This window comes from Astyanax mexicanus, chromosome 3, assembly GCF_023375975.1.
Source record: "Astyanax mexicanus isolate ESR-SI-001 chromosome 3, AstMex3_surface, whole genome shotgun sequence".
Lineage (NCBI taxonomy): Eukaryota > Metazoa > Chordata > Actinopteri > Characiformes > Acestrorhamphidae > Astyanax > Astyanax mexicanus.
In genome coordinates this window covers 13,381,174-13,394,984 of record NC_064410.1, presented here as the reverse complement: position 1 = coordinate 13,394,984, position 13,811 = coordinate 13,381,174, and the positions used below count along the sequence as shown (strand labels likewise).

At 36.6% G+C, this 13,811-nt stretch overlaps 1 pseudogene; it reads left to right on the top strand.

Annotated features, from left to right (window-relative positions):
* Positions 1-6,211: 6,211 nt before the first annotated feature.
* LOC103029898 (pancreatic secretory granule membrane major glycoprotein GP2-like) overlaps positions 6,212-13,811 on the top strand; it is a 28,210-nt pseudogene continuing 20,610 nt past the window's right edge.

The following is a 13,811-nucleotide window of genomic DNA, read 5'->3' as shown; positions in this document are numbered from 1 at the left end:
GCTTGTTGGTGATAAAGGTCATGGTGAACATAAGGCTTGTGTTGTGTACAGTAAAGGTGTGAGTGCTATTAGTGAATATAGTAACTCTGTATTGTAGAGCTTGTTGGTGATAAAGGTCATGGTGAATATAAGGCTTGTGTTGTGTACAGTAAAGGTGTGAGTGCTATTAGTGAATATAGTAACTGTAATATACAGAAGCAGTTAAAGTAACTTATTGTGATTCTAATGTAAATTTACATCTGATCTGTATCATCCAATCATCCATTTTGTGTTTACAGGATTCCTCAGATGAGGACTTTCTGGATAACCTGACTCTACAGACCTTTGTGAACAACGATTTTACCCAACCCCGATTTAATCTTCTTTTAATATGATTAGCCACCGACTCTGCGTGGATTTCTCTGTTTTATTCATTGATCAGTCTTTATTTCATTCTGATAAGTTTTTGTAACTGAAGAAATATAATTAAGATATGCTACCTGCACAATTACAAACATGACTGCAGGATAAAGTGAATTTTGAGTGTTGACTTTTCTTTATATGGAGACAATTATCCATCATCTTTATGATTACTTTTTAAAGCATTTCTCAATAAATTACTCTGTCAAGCATGACTTGTGATATCATGTCTTTTGATTCCTTCACATGCTAAGAAATCTCTCTCTGAGACCTTTGTACTCATTTTTTCATTAATACCTTCATTTACTGGATGCATTTCCCATGGATGCAATTATCTCAATTATCTCTAGCACACACACAATGTGCTGTACAGATGAACTATAGATATGATTCCACTATCAAGATCTCACTGACCATCAGTGTTAGAAACACTGAAAAGTCAAAAGGAAGAAAATGCCTCTGAAATATTTGTGATGTATCAGATAAACCATGATCTTTAAACAGTACTGTTTAAATTTACCACTGTTTACTTTAACACTATTTCTTTAGTTTGTGATAATTAATGAAGAGACTAAAGAGAGTTTAGGGAAACAAAAACAGTGCAGACTGATCACTATTCAGGCTAGAAATCATTATAATAACAGTAATCATAAGGACATACATCAAATAAAACCCTGTAAGGCATGTTAATAGATACAAGTGTAACACCCCTCTGTACCTCGTAATATTAATGATAGGTGGGTGTTTGCTTCATATCTGTAAAATAAATTAACCTTTCACTGTTTTTTAATTCAACTGACTAATTAAATACTGAAAAAAATATAGCTCTAATTACCTTATTAAGCATTCGAAGAAACCCAGTATGAACTGTGGGCCACACAATGGACCAGGAGCAGACACGGGATGAAGAAAAACTTCCCTGAAGGGGTCTTTAATGTCTTTCCTCAGAACAGCGTCTCCGCTCCAGCCAGGCTGGGAGTTCAGTAGCAGATTCAGAGCACGGCCAGTCTTTCCGAGAATCCCCACTCGGCGTCCTCTTGCTTTGGTCCGAACCCTGCGACCCAGGAACCTGCGAGTGAGTGAGAGAGGTGGGATAAAACGGAAGAGCGAAACACATGTTAACCTCTGGAGTGTATCCACCCGCATACTTTCTTCTTCTTCTTCTTCTCTGGCGTTTTATGGCAGCTGGCATCCAATTTGTTGCATTGCTGCCACCTACAGTTAATGAGCTCTTAATGAGCCAAGTGTCTGTCAAATATTTAAAAAAACAATACTTATATAGATTTAAATGGCACTTCTGCCATGCCCACGTTTATCTATATTTATCACAGGCAATTAAAACATGGTCCACTGTCTTAGGCTGACGGTAGTGATGTCAAATTCGAAACTCGGAATCGAACTGAATCGATTCATTTGAATCACGGTGTTCTGAAGCACTGTTTCCAAGTCCATATCAAAAGGGGAAAGCCACGTGACTGTTCCAAAAACAGGTTTCGTTAGGTCACGCAGTTTCGATACATTTCAATTTTTTTCCCGCGTTGTAGTCCGCACTTTAGTTCAAGCAGCTGGTCTGAGATCAGAATGTTTGGTCTCCCAAATGCTTCTTAATTAATCTGCTCTCTGATCTCAGAACTGTGCTGGCTTTCACATGACACATGACAACATTTCCACACCCTCATACACTTTAAAAGAGATGCAAAAAATCGTGACTGTTTTTGTAAAGAAGAAAAGAACACGTTGAAATGCTTTATTTAAACAACATACTTTGTACATTTGTGAAATGGAAGCATCTCGAAAAAGACCTGTTTGGGATCATTATAAAATTGAAGGCAAACAAGTAAAGTGCTTGATCTGCCAACAGCATCTGTCTTACTATAATAATAGCACAACTATGTGGCGACACCTTCGTTCAGAGCATCCTGTATTGTCCAGTGCCAGCACATCTTCTGGTGTTGGAAAAGATTCCACATATGGTATGATATGACATTTAATTAAAAGTAATAGATTTCTAATTTATTATATAATATTAATTTTCACATTATTTGTATATATAGTCAGCAAAACATGATCATCTTAATAAATGTATATAAACATATATTTGAGTGTGACGTATACTCAGTTTAATGTATATTAATATACATATTGTATTGATAGTATACTTAAAAAAGAGCTGGATGAAGCTCTTGTCAATTTCATAATAAAGGATTCACAACCCTTTTCTGATGTGGAAGATGAGGGTTTCAGAGATCTTGTTCAAAAACTCGATCCTAACTATGTACTGCCATCTAGAAATTCCCTGAAGACAATGGTGAGATCCAGATATGAGCAGGAGAAGAAAACTGCAATGACAGAAGTGATGAAAGCAACATCTGTGAGCCTGACATCGGATATGTGGACCTCAATAAACATGGATGCCTACCTGGCAGTAACATGCCATTACATCAATGATGAAAGCAAGCTTTGCACCACTTTATTGGGGGTGTCCGAATTTTCTGAAAAACACACACAGCAGAGCACATAAGAGAGGCCAAGACTGCACTACTGGATTCATGGGGGTTAAAGGACAAGATCACATGCTGCTAATATGATTGCCTGTGCACATCTTTTACATGCACGCCATGTCCCTTGTTATGCCCACACATTAAATCTGGTGGTGAAAAAGGCAATAGAACAAACTCATGATCTGCATGAATTAAGGCTTCAATCTCTGAACACTGTAGGCTGTTTCAAATCTAGCACCAAAACAAAAGAGAAGCTCTTTAACATCCAGGAACAGATGGGAAAACCTCAAATGAAACTTTTCCAACAGGTGGAGACAAGATGGAATAGCACCTTTTCAATGTTTCAGCGTTTATTTGAGCAACGTGAAGCAGTGGCAGCTGCTAGGGTTATTTGACCTCCGAGTGCTGTGCTATAATTCGTTCTGCATCTCAGACTCAAATCAGTTAGAGTCAGCCATCAACATCAGCAGGTCCCTCATCAGCAGGTCAAGCATCTCTAGTCAGTCAGGAGGATCAAGAAAGCCTGTGGGATTTGTTTGACAGCAGAGTGGGAGAAACATCTCAGAGTCAGAGTGTTACTGCTGATGCTACTGTTGAGGTTCAACGATACCTCTCATCTCCATATCTGCCCAGAGGAGAAGACCCCATGGATTACTGGCTCAGACAGTCTGCCGTCTTTCCTCATTTGTTTCAATTAACCAAAAAAAAAACGGTCTATAGTTGCTTTTTGAGCTGTCAGAACCGAGAGACAGCTTGATGAAGACAGAGCTTAATCCCCATTGGCTAGACCCCCTCCCCCATCCCACTCACACACACACACACACACACAAACAAGTGACCCTGTTTCTGTTCATTTTAAAATAAAAACATAAATTTTTAATCTCTTTAACCAAAATAGACATTTTAATGATCTTGTGATAATATTTTTGTCACATGTCATTTTGTAACTGTAAAACACTAAAATTCCTTTTGTATTTTAGGTCCTTAATTTTTTTTCTCTCTTCATTTTTTGTTGTTTTAAAAACTGCAAACAATAAAGCTTGTTTTATCGCCATTGTTGTTATTATTATTATTATTATTTGGTTTTTTTTATTGTTATTGTTGTTGCTGTGTTATAAAAGGGAAAAAATGCAGACCTAATTTTATATATATTTATATCAATAAATATTACCATTTAAATATTAGGTAGGATTGACAAAAGAATGTTAAATCATTGTGACATAATATTATTTTCTCTCATATAAACAATACACTGTATTCAGTGCTTATCATTTAAAATTTCTCCTAATAGTAAGCTAGCTGTTATTCTAGCTGATATGCATGCAGTTTAATGCTATAAAGTCAGAGGAAGATCTACTTTTATTCTTTTATAAGAGCCACACTGGGAGATCTGCTGTAGTTTGCTGGTGGTGGAGACTGTCCAACTTGACTTCTCTTTACCCTCACCCTCACCCCTACCCCTTCACAACTCCACCCCGCCCAACTGCGCACTACAACTCTGTTTGACCAGCAAGGTGAGGTGCAGCTGCATCTACAACATGCCTCATCTGTTTTTAAAATGATCAGGGTGATGACCTAGAATGAACTGGAATGTTGTTTGACAGCTTCAGTATATTAGTTGAGTACATTGCGTTCATGTCTAATTTGAAATCGAAACTAAAATTGTATTTTTCTTAAGATAAGTTCTTAAAATATACAAGAACTATTATGCATTATGTCACAGAGTCAAACATCAAATGCAACGTTTTGTCTGATATTTTATTATATACATACACACATACATACATAGGGTGAAACACCTGGTTTTAGACCACTATAATTTATTGTCCTAACAGACAGTTCTGGTGGAAACAGGAAACACTGAATTCTGCTGTGATTTGAGCAGCTGTGGTTTTATGTTTTTTGGATACAATTCGGGTTAGCACCTGAACATCCCTTTCAGACAGCTTCCTCTTACAGCATCCACAGTTAATCCTGTTGGATGTGGTTGGTCCTTCTTGGTGGTATGCTGACATTACCCTGGATACCGTGGCTCTTGATGCATCACAAAGACTTGCTGTGTTGGTCACAGATGCGCCAGCAAGACGTGCACCAACAATTTGTCCTCTTTTGAACTCTAGTATGTCACCCATAATGTTGTGTGCATTGCAATATTTTGAGTAAAACTGTGCTTTTACTCTGCTAATTGAACCTTCACACTCTTACTGGTGCAATGTGTAATTAATGAAGACTGGCCATCAGGCTGCTCCAATTTAGCCATGAAACCTCCCACACTAAAATGACAGGTGTTTCAGTTTCATTGTCCAACCCCTATATATATATATATATATATATAGTTTTACCTGCTTCCAATAGACAGACAGACAATCCCAAATCAGAATAAAAAAAACTGTTTTACATTTAATTTGACTAAACCCAAGACATTTTCATTTTGTCTTGTCAAGTTCTGCCGTCTTGCTTTTTTAATGTGAGCAGCATGTTGTTTTACACTTTGTTGTTGAAAAAGGTGGACGGCCCTTTTCGATTTTATGCCAAAAAAGAGATCTGGTGCACTGATATGTCTGGAAGGAATGACAGATTCGCGTGTTAAGAAATGGTTTGTGTTCTTACCCTTAAAACACTGAAATTAATCCTGATCTAATGATATTCTGCACTATAGTGGGAGAAATATTCAAATCCTTTTTCAATATTTCTTTGAGTAACCTTGTTTTAAAACAATCCAATAATAATTCATTTGTTACAAACTAAAGATCCTCTAAAGCCCATCTCAATGATGTTTCCTGGGCACTACTTTCAAAATAAATAATGTACAATAATTATGATCATCTGTTGAAGTCACCTGTTAAACATGTAATTATGTAGTTTTTTCACCTTCTTTCTAGCTATAAATTGTCCCTGTGGCAGGTAATATTCTTACTTGGTGTTGTAGATGGATATACAGACAAAAAGACAGACAGACATATAAAATAAGACAGACAGGTGGTGTAGTAATATGCCGTAGTTTCCTCGTGCTTTAAGCTAGAATGCAGTTTGACCTTTACTGTTCCTCTCGTGTTTCAAAGGCATGCTTCTTAATATAATATTAATTCAAAACATAACCATAAACTCCCCCAGAGCTTTACACAAACTCATCACCTGCAGCACTTTCTGTAACTTTCTGAATAGGTTTTGTTCTGCTTAGTGCATCTGAATGTCTGTTCAGATCTGCAGTACTGTAGGGCTTGTACTCTATAATAGAAAAACCCAACACCATCCAAACATCTTCCTTGGGTGGTTAGCAGGGTGACCACATAGCTAAAATTCTTCATGAAATGACAAAAGAAAATAGCAAAGCCCAGGAAGCTTTGGACCAGCACAGGTGGACTAGGGCCAGTCCTCCACTGCTTGATCTCGGTGGGATCCATGCACAGCGTGTTGTGAGACACAACAAAACCAAAAAAGGGAAATGGTCTGTGCGGGGAACTGGGACTTCTCAAGCTCGATGTAACTGTGGAGAACTGGAGAACCCGTTGGACATGAGTGACGTGTTCGTTTATGGCAGTGCTGTAGACAAGTACTGCTCCAGGGCCTCCCAAAGAACCTCATTAATGAACCCCTGCAAGACGGCGGGGGGGTGCATCAACCCGAACGGCACGTCCAGGTACTCATAGTGCCCGGACGGCGTAATGAACACCTCCAGGTCTCCACCCGCTCTGACACAATATAACTCCAAGTAAATCAAACTTCTGTGAAATCAAACTGTCCAGTTAGGAAGCAACACTAATGAATAAATAAATATATAAATATATAAATCAATAAATAAGAAATGTATTTATTAATGTACTAATTTACCTATACAATTATTTATGCGTGTATTTTTTTTTATATATATTTATTTATTCATTAATTTATATGTGCATTTATTTATATATTTATTTATTTCAACAATTATTTATTTCAGCATTTATTTATTTATTCATTTATATATTTAAAAAAATATATAAATAAAAAAAAATCAATCTGGCTTTAGGTCAGATCACAGTACCATAACAGCAGCTATGTTGGTAACAAATGATATTATGAATGCCTTGGATAAAAAGCAGCATTGTGCTGGTCTATTTGTCGATCTATCCAAGGCATTTGACTCTGTTGACCATGAGCTTCTGCTAGGTAGGCTTAGTGACATTGGCATAGGTGCTAAAACCTTGCCCTGGTTCAGGAGTTATCTCACTGACAGATCTCAGTGTGTATTTACAGAAGGTTATAAATCAAAGGTTCTGGAGATCCCCAAGGGAGTACCTCAAGGTTCAGTTTTAGCTCCTGTATTATTCTCTATTTTTATAAATAACATTGGAAAGAACATGCTTACAGCTAAAGTTCATCTCTATGCAGATGATACAATAGTCTACTCAGTTGCCTCCTCTCTGAGTCAGGCTATTGCTGAGCTACAGGTTGCCTTTCAACAGTTACAGGTCTCACTTAATGATGTGAACTTGGTTCTTAATTCTAAGAAAACCAAATGTATGATTTTTTCTAGAGGTCACTCTCAGATCCTAGATTCGGCTGAGATTCACACTATGGGAGGGGACACAATAGAAAGAGTCCCATCCTATAAGTACTTGGGAATTTGGTTAGATGATAGGATGTCCTTCAGAGTGCACATTGAGAACCTAGTAAAGAAATTGAAGGCAAGATTGGGTTTTTATTATCGAAATAGGACCTGCCTGCATTTTGCTGCACAAAAAATACTTGTTCAAGCTACATTTTTATGTGTTTTAGATTATGGGGACATTATCTATATGCATGCTGACTCCTTCTTACTTCGCCGGTTAGATCCATTGTACCACAGTTCTTTACGTTTTATATCTAATTCATTGTTCCGCACACATCATTGTGTACTTTATGATTTAGTGTCATGGCTTTCTCTGAGCTTGAGGAGACAACACCACTGGTACATTTTTATTTATAAAGCTCTGTTGGGTAAACTTCCTTCCTATTTGTGTAATTTGCTGTCACGTTTTAACAGTTTTTATGATTCTCGCTCTTCCAGAAGGCTGCTTTTGAAGGTCCCCAGAATTAGTTTAGAACTGGGCAAAAAAGCTTTCTCCTATTTTGCACCGTGGTCTTGGAATAACCTTCAAAGCAAACAGTGTTGGGAAGGTTACTTTTAAAATGTAATCCCTTACAGATTACTGATTACATCACTCAAAATGTAATTTGTAATGTAATCAGTTACATTACTTCAAGTGAGTAACGTAATCTGATTACTTTGGATTACTTTAAATATTGTCATTTTTTTAAGCCTGAATGAATAAAACAAATAGATAAACGAATAAAACAGCCTTTTCAATCACTCTATAAAAATACTTATGAAACCATTTCATCAAACAATTTTATGAAACACTTCTATAAATTGATGATAAAACCATTTAAAACCAAACAATGTAACAACAACCGTAAGCTATCTACTTGCAGGTTTGCCTCCAGTGTTAATTTTGACAACAAATTGTGATTTAGTCTTAGTCATAGTCTTGTGACGAAAATAGTATTTAGTTTTAGTCACAATTTAGTCATCTGAAATGTTTTTAGTTTTAGTCGACTTAATGTCATAAGAATATAGTCGACTAAAATTACAGTAAATTTAGTCGACTAAAATGTAAAGGGTGTAAATGTAAATGCTTTTTCATCAGTTCCCTTGAATTATTAACTATACACTTATACGAAATGAAACGTTTAATAACCACTTGAGTAATATTGTTAATGTTTGAAAGTGAAATATATTTATATATGATTTAATGTATATTATTATTATTATTATTATTATTATTATTATTATTATTATTATTATAGGTGTGTGACTATATATATTTTACATTTAAAATTTTGCTCTAGAAATCAGGTCATAAAACATCTGAAAAGTTTAATTAAAGTTTAAACAGAGCTGTAGATGCAAAAACTTTTAAAGGATCTAGTTTTATCTCCAGCACTAACAGCACACCTACTGGAGCTACAGTCTATAAATGAACACACATTCACACACTGTCCTGTAGAGATGCTCTCAGGATGTACAGAGAGACTTCATGAGTTAAAGTGAGAAACTTATGAGAAAGTGGTGTAAGGAACTTTACACAGACTTTTGGGTTCATAGATTCACTTATTTTATTGTTTTATTTTGGATATATTATTGAGTTCCTTTCTGACCTGCTGCTGATTTAACACTAGCTATATCTTTCCCACTGTGGGACTAAACAGATGATCTGATCTTAATGAGTTAGGGTTCTGTATCAGTTCTGTGTTTTAATGCACTGCTGAGTTAAACACATCAGCTCATGAAATAACATCAGTATTAAAACGCGGGTCTCTGCATGGAGATCTGTGGGACTCTGGTCTGCAGAAGCTGAAAGATTAGTGGTGTTTTTACCGGTAATGGAGTCGCTCCACGCGGTTTACACGTTATCTTGTTTTTCGCGACGTCAAAAGAGAAATATATCGGCCCTCTCTCTCTCTCTCCCTCTCTCCCTGCTGAACACTGTCGAGTTAACTTCCAGTCGAGCTCCGTATCGACAGTTTAATTCCGCGCGGCGCTGCTGCAGGAGAGGCGGGTACTCCACCTTCGCTAAAGTAGCAGTGATTGGATCTCTTCCTAACTGGTCCCTACCTTTCACAGACCTAAATCAGTTCTGATTGGATTTCGTCCCTGCCAAACATTTTCGTCTCGTTTTTATTCGTTGACCAAAATGTCAGTTAATTTCGTCTCGTTGTGTGAGCGTGGAGCCGCTGTGAGCCGCTGCCCCTCCTCCCTGTGTGTGTGCAGCGAGACGGGAGGAGGGGCAGAGAGTTCCCTGTCATATCAGAGCGATTTCACCGCAAAATGTTATTTGCGTTTTGTCAGTGTTGGATTGGAAGAGCAAAAATAGGAAAGTACCGCAATGTAATCCATTTATTTTAGCAGAGTAACTGTAATCTGATTACCATTTATTGAAGCAGTAACTGTAACGGATTACAGTTACTCATAATTTGTAATCTGATTACGTAACGCCGTTACATGTAATCCGTTACTTCCCAACACTGAAAGCAAATTACATCTTAATGATTTGGTCTCCTTCAGTAATTTTAAAACTTTGTTAACAAATTCTGTGACAGAAACATGTAACTGTTATTCCTAAGCTGCATTTGTGTCTGATTTAGAAATTCTATGTAACTGGTTGTTTTTTGTCTATGTTGAATGCCCTTATGTGAACTGTCTGATTGTACTTTGTCTGTAACTGGAAATGGTGTGCCACCTTGGCCAGGTCTCCCTCGAAAAAGAGATATTTATCTCAAGGGATTTCCTGGTTAAATAAAGGTTAAATAAAAAAAAAAATATATATATATATATATATATATATATATATATTTATTTATTTATTTATACATTTATATGTGCATTTATTTATTTATACTTATGTCATTTTTGGTCCTCCATAGTCTTACACACTGCTTTTGTAAAAAAAAAAAGCACTCCTTGTACAAAAAAAATCCAGAGTGTTTCAATTTAGTAAAATAAAAAAAACTTATAATTTTTATGTGGTCTCATTTTTTTCCAGAGCTATATATATTTGTAGCCTAACTACCAATAATGCTTTCTTTTATGATAATATTTAACTAAAGGTATTCAGGACCTTTTGGGTATCTTTCAATGCCGTGTACGACAGATAAATTGATGAAGATATTTGCTGTAAATAATAAATACATTAATAATATATTATTTATAGTATTTAATAGTGCAGCATTTTCCTGGTACAGAGCTGTGCAATGGAGTTGGAATGCAGTTTGGGATGCAGTTTGACTCATTTTCGGTTCTCTTATTTCAGGAGGTTAAACCTGCACTATTAAATAGGAATTAAAATTCCAAAACTGCCAAAAAACACAAACCACTCCTCTCATACCACAGACACACCTGTGCCTGAAGCAATTAAACAAAGGTGGATCAGATTCCGTTTCTATTGTCAGGTTCTCCTAACATTTTAAATATCTTATATCACATTTTCAACTGCACCTGACAGAAGATGATAGCCCTGATTTGAGGAGATTTGATGAAGAATTAATAGGAGAGTGAACTCCAGCTAAAGGATGGGCCTTTTACATTCTAGAGGGGATGTGGCTAAAAATAAATCATTAAATAAAATGGAATACATGCAAGCTTTCTTTAAGATTTGCATTGCACATCCCATTGTGAGTGCACTTAATAAGAACCACATCATTTAATCCACTGGAACTGCACTTTTCCATACGAAGAATGTTGTGTAAGGGAACAAGACAACAACCAGAGCTTGCTCAAAATTGTACAGACACACATTACTCTAACCCAAATTTTTAACCCCCCTGGCCAGAACCTTACTTTTATTGTGGCCCATAACTGTTCAAACCCCTGTACTGTGTGTGACCAAGCACTTTACAAACCTCATATTATGGCCAATAACTTTACAGATCTCAGTTGCTGTGGCCCAAAGCTTTAAAAAAACCTTTAATCGTAATATAGAAAAATATAACCCTTCTCACTGTGGCCGAGAACTTTAAACCCTCTCCTTATTGTGTCCCAGAACTATTTGAATGCCCAAACTTTACAACCCCACATTCTGTTGGCCAGAACTTTACAAAACCCCTTTTTGTGGCACCATAAGAACATCATCCTTAAGTTTGCAGATGACACCGCAGTGATAGGACGTAAGATTGGCAGGGATGAAGCGTCTTACAGGGGGGAGGTGACCAGGCTGGTGTCATGGTGTGAGGACAACAACCTCGCCCTCAACACAGACAACACAAAGGAGCTGATAGTGGACATGAGCTTGAGAGCTTGAAGTGGAGAGGGTCAACAGTTTTAAATACCTGGGCATCCACATCAGTGAGGACTTCTCATGAACATTGAACACCACACAGCTGGTCAAAAAGGCTCAACAGCGGCTGTACTTCCTGAGGAGGCTGAGGAAGTTCGGGATGTCTCCCAAGATACTCTGCAACTTCTACAGCTGTGTTATTAAGAGCCTCTTGACCAACTGTATCACCATGGTGTGGCATCGTGCACACCTGCAGAGAGTGGTAAAGACTGCGGAGAAGATCATCAGGACTCCACTGCCCTCTCTGCAGAACATCTACCACCAGAGAGTCCTCAGGAGAGCTGCCTCCATCCTCAAAGACTCTACCCACCCCCAGCATGGACTGTTCACTCTACTGCCTTCAGGCCGGAGGTACAGAAGTGTGAAATGCAAAACCACCAGGCTAAAGAACTGCTTCTTCCCCACTGCTACCAGACTCTTAAACCTACCTCAGAAATAACCTGCTCATTACTCCCTACACGTTTACATGTCACTGTCATTTCTCTAAGGCACCTGTTCACTTTACTGTAATAATGTTTATAATTACACTCCTGAGCCTTTTGCACTTTTGTCATATCTAATTGCTGTAGATAATCATGTTCTTACTTATCTATATCACATTTTACTGTAATCATGTACATATTTCATTTCTTGATGTAAATTTAACACCAATTTAATAGTTATATTTAATTAATTTATTATTTCTTCCTTTACTGTATTTTTCTACCTTTCTCTGTAGCACTTTTGGCGAGAAACAAAGAAAGAATTTCTTCTTTACAGTGCAGATGACAATAAACTCTGTGAATCTTGAAGGTATTAAGAAGTGTCATAAGCTGACTCACATTTCGAGTTTTCAGTATGACGTATTTATCAGGTAAGTACTTAGAGATTGTGTCCCGCCCATCCTGTTAAATAATGCAGAATAAAAAGGACCTGCAGGTGTAGCATCACTGCGCACCTGTATAACTGCAACAAAAGAGAGTCAGCTGACAAGAGCGAAACACTTAATCTGCATGGGAGTTTTTTCTGCAGTGGCTTCTTAGGTAAGACTTTATTCCATTATGCAGCTAATTTTCTTTACACGATGTCAAATATTTTTTTACTTTTTGTGAATTTGGCAATTATTTTTTACATTGTGTCAGTTTTTGTGACCAATGGACCAACAGAAATGCTCCGGAATACATAGTAAATGTTAAAAAGGTTTCTGGATAGATTTCTTTCTAAATAGATAATGCACACATCATGCACACATCATATTGTGTCGTATTTAAAACTTAAACAAAACATGAGACATAAACAATATTTTATTTTACAGTGTAAAACTCCTTGGCAGTAAATCACAATGGGGTTTCTAATCCCACTGTGTGTGCCCCTGCTGCTGCTGATCAATGGTATGATCTAAAACTCACTGATTGTATATTGAGGGGACCGGATTTGAAGGTCTGGTTTAGATACAAATGATTTGGGTGAATATTTGATTTTAAATCACTATAAATATTATTTCTTTTACAGGAGCACTGATCAAAGGGCAGACAACAGGTAACTTAACCAAATATAACCTTTTGTATGACTATATTTATATACTTTTTTATGTTCAATTTATTATATACAATATGGACAAATATTTGTGGTCCCTTTTCAAATAAGTAAATGTAATTACTTTAATCAGAAACAGAGATAATACTCTGATGTATTTGCACCTGCGTGTATTTTAAAGTTACTTTAACATACTGTATTTTAGCTAATTGATATTTAGCAGTTTAGCAGAACATTTTCATTTAAGTAATATTTAAATAACTACATATTGTCACGGAGTGACCCAGGCAGGTAGACGAGGAGACGGACACAAGTGCAGGTAGGGCGAAATAAATAAATAATTTATTAAATAAATAACAAAGAAACAAGTAAACACGTAACAAGGATAATAAACCAAAATAAACGAGGGAGACTAGAGAACATAAACAAACAAGAGATAATAAGAATAAACAAACAGGGAATAACAACAAGGAACTAAACTCGATAAAAATAATAACTAACAAACAAACCGTGAGTAAATAAACAAAGAAGCAAGCGAGAG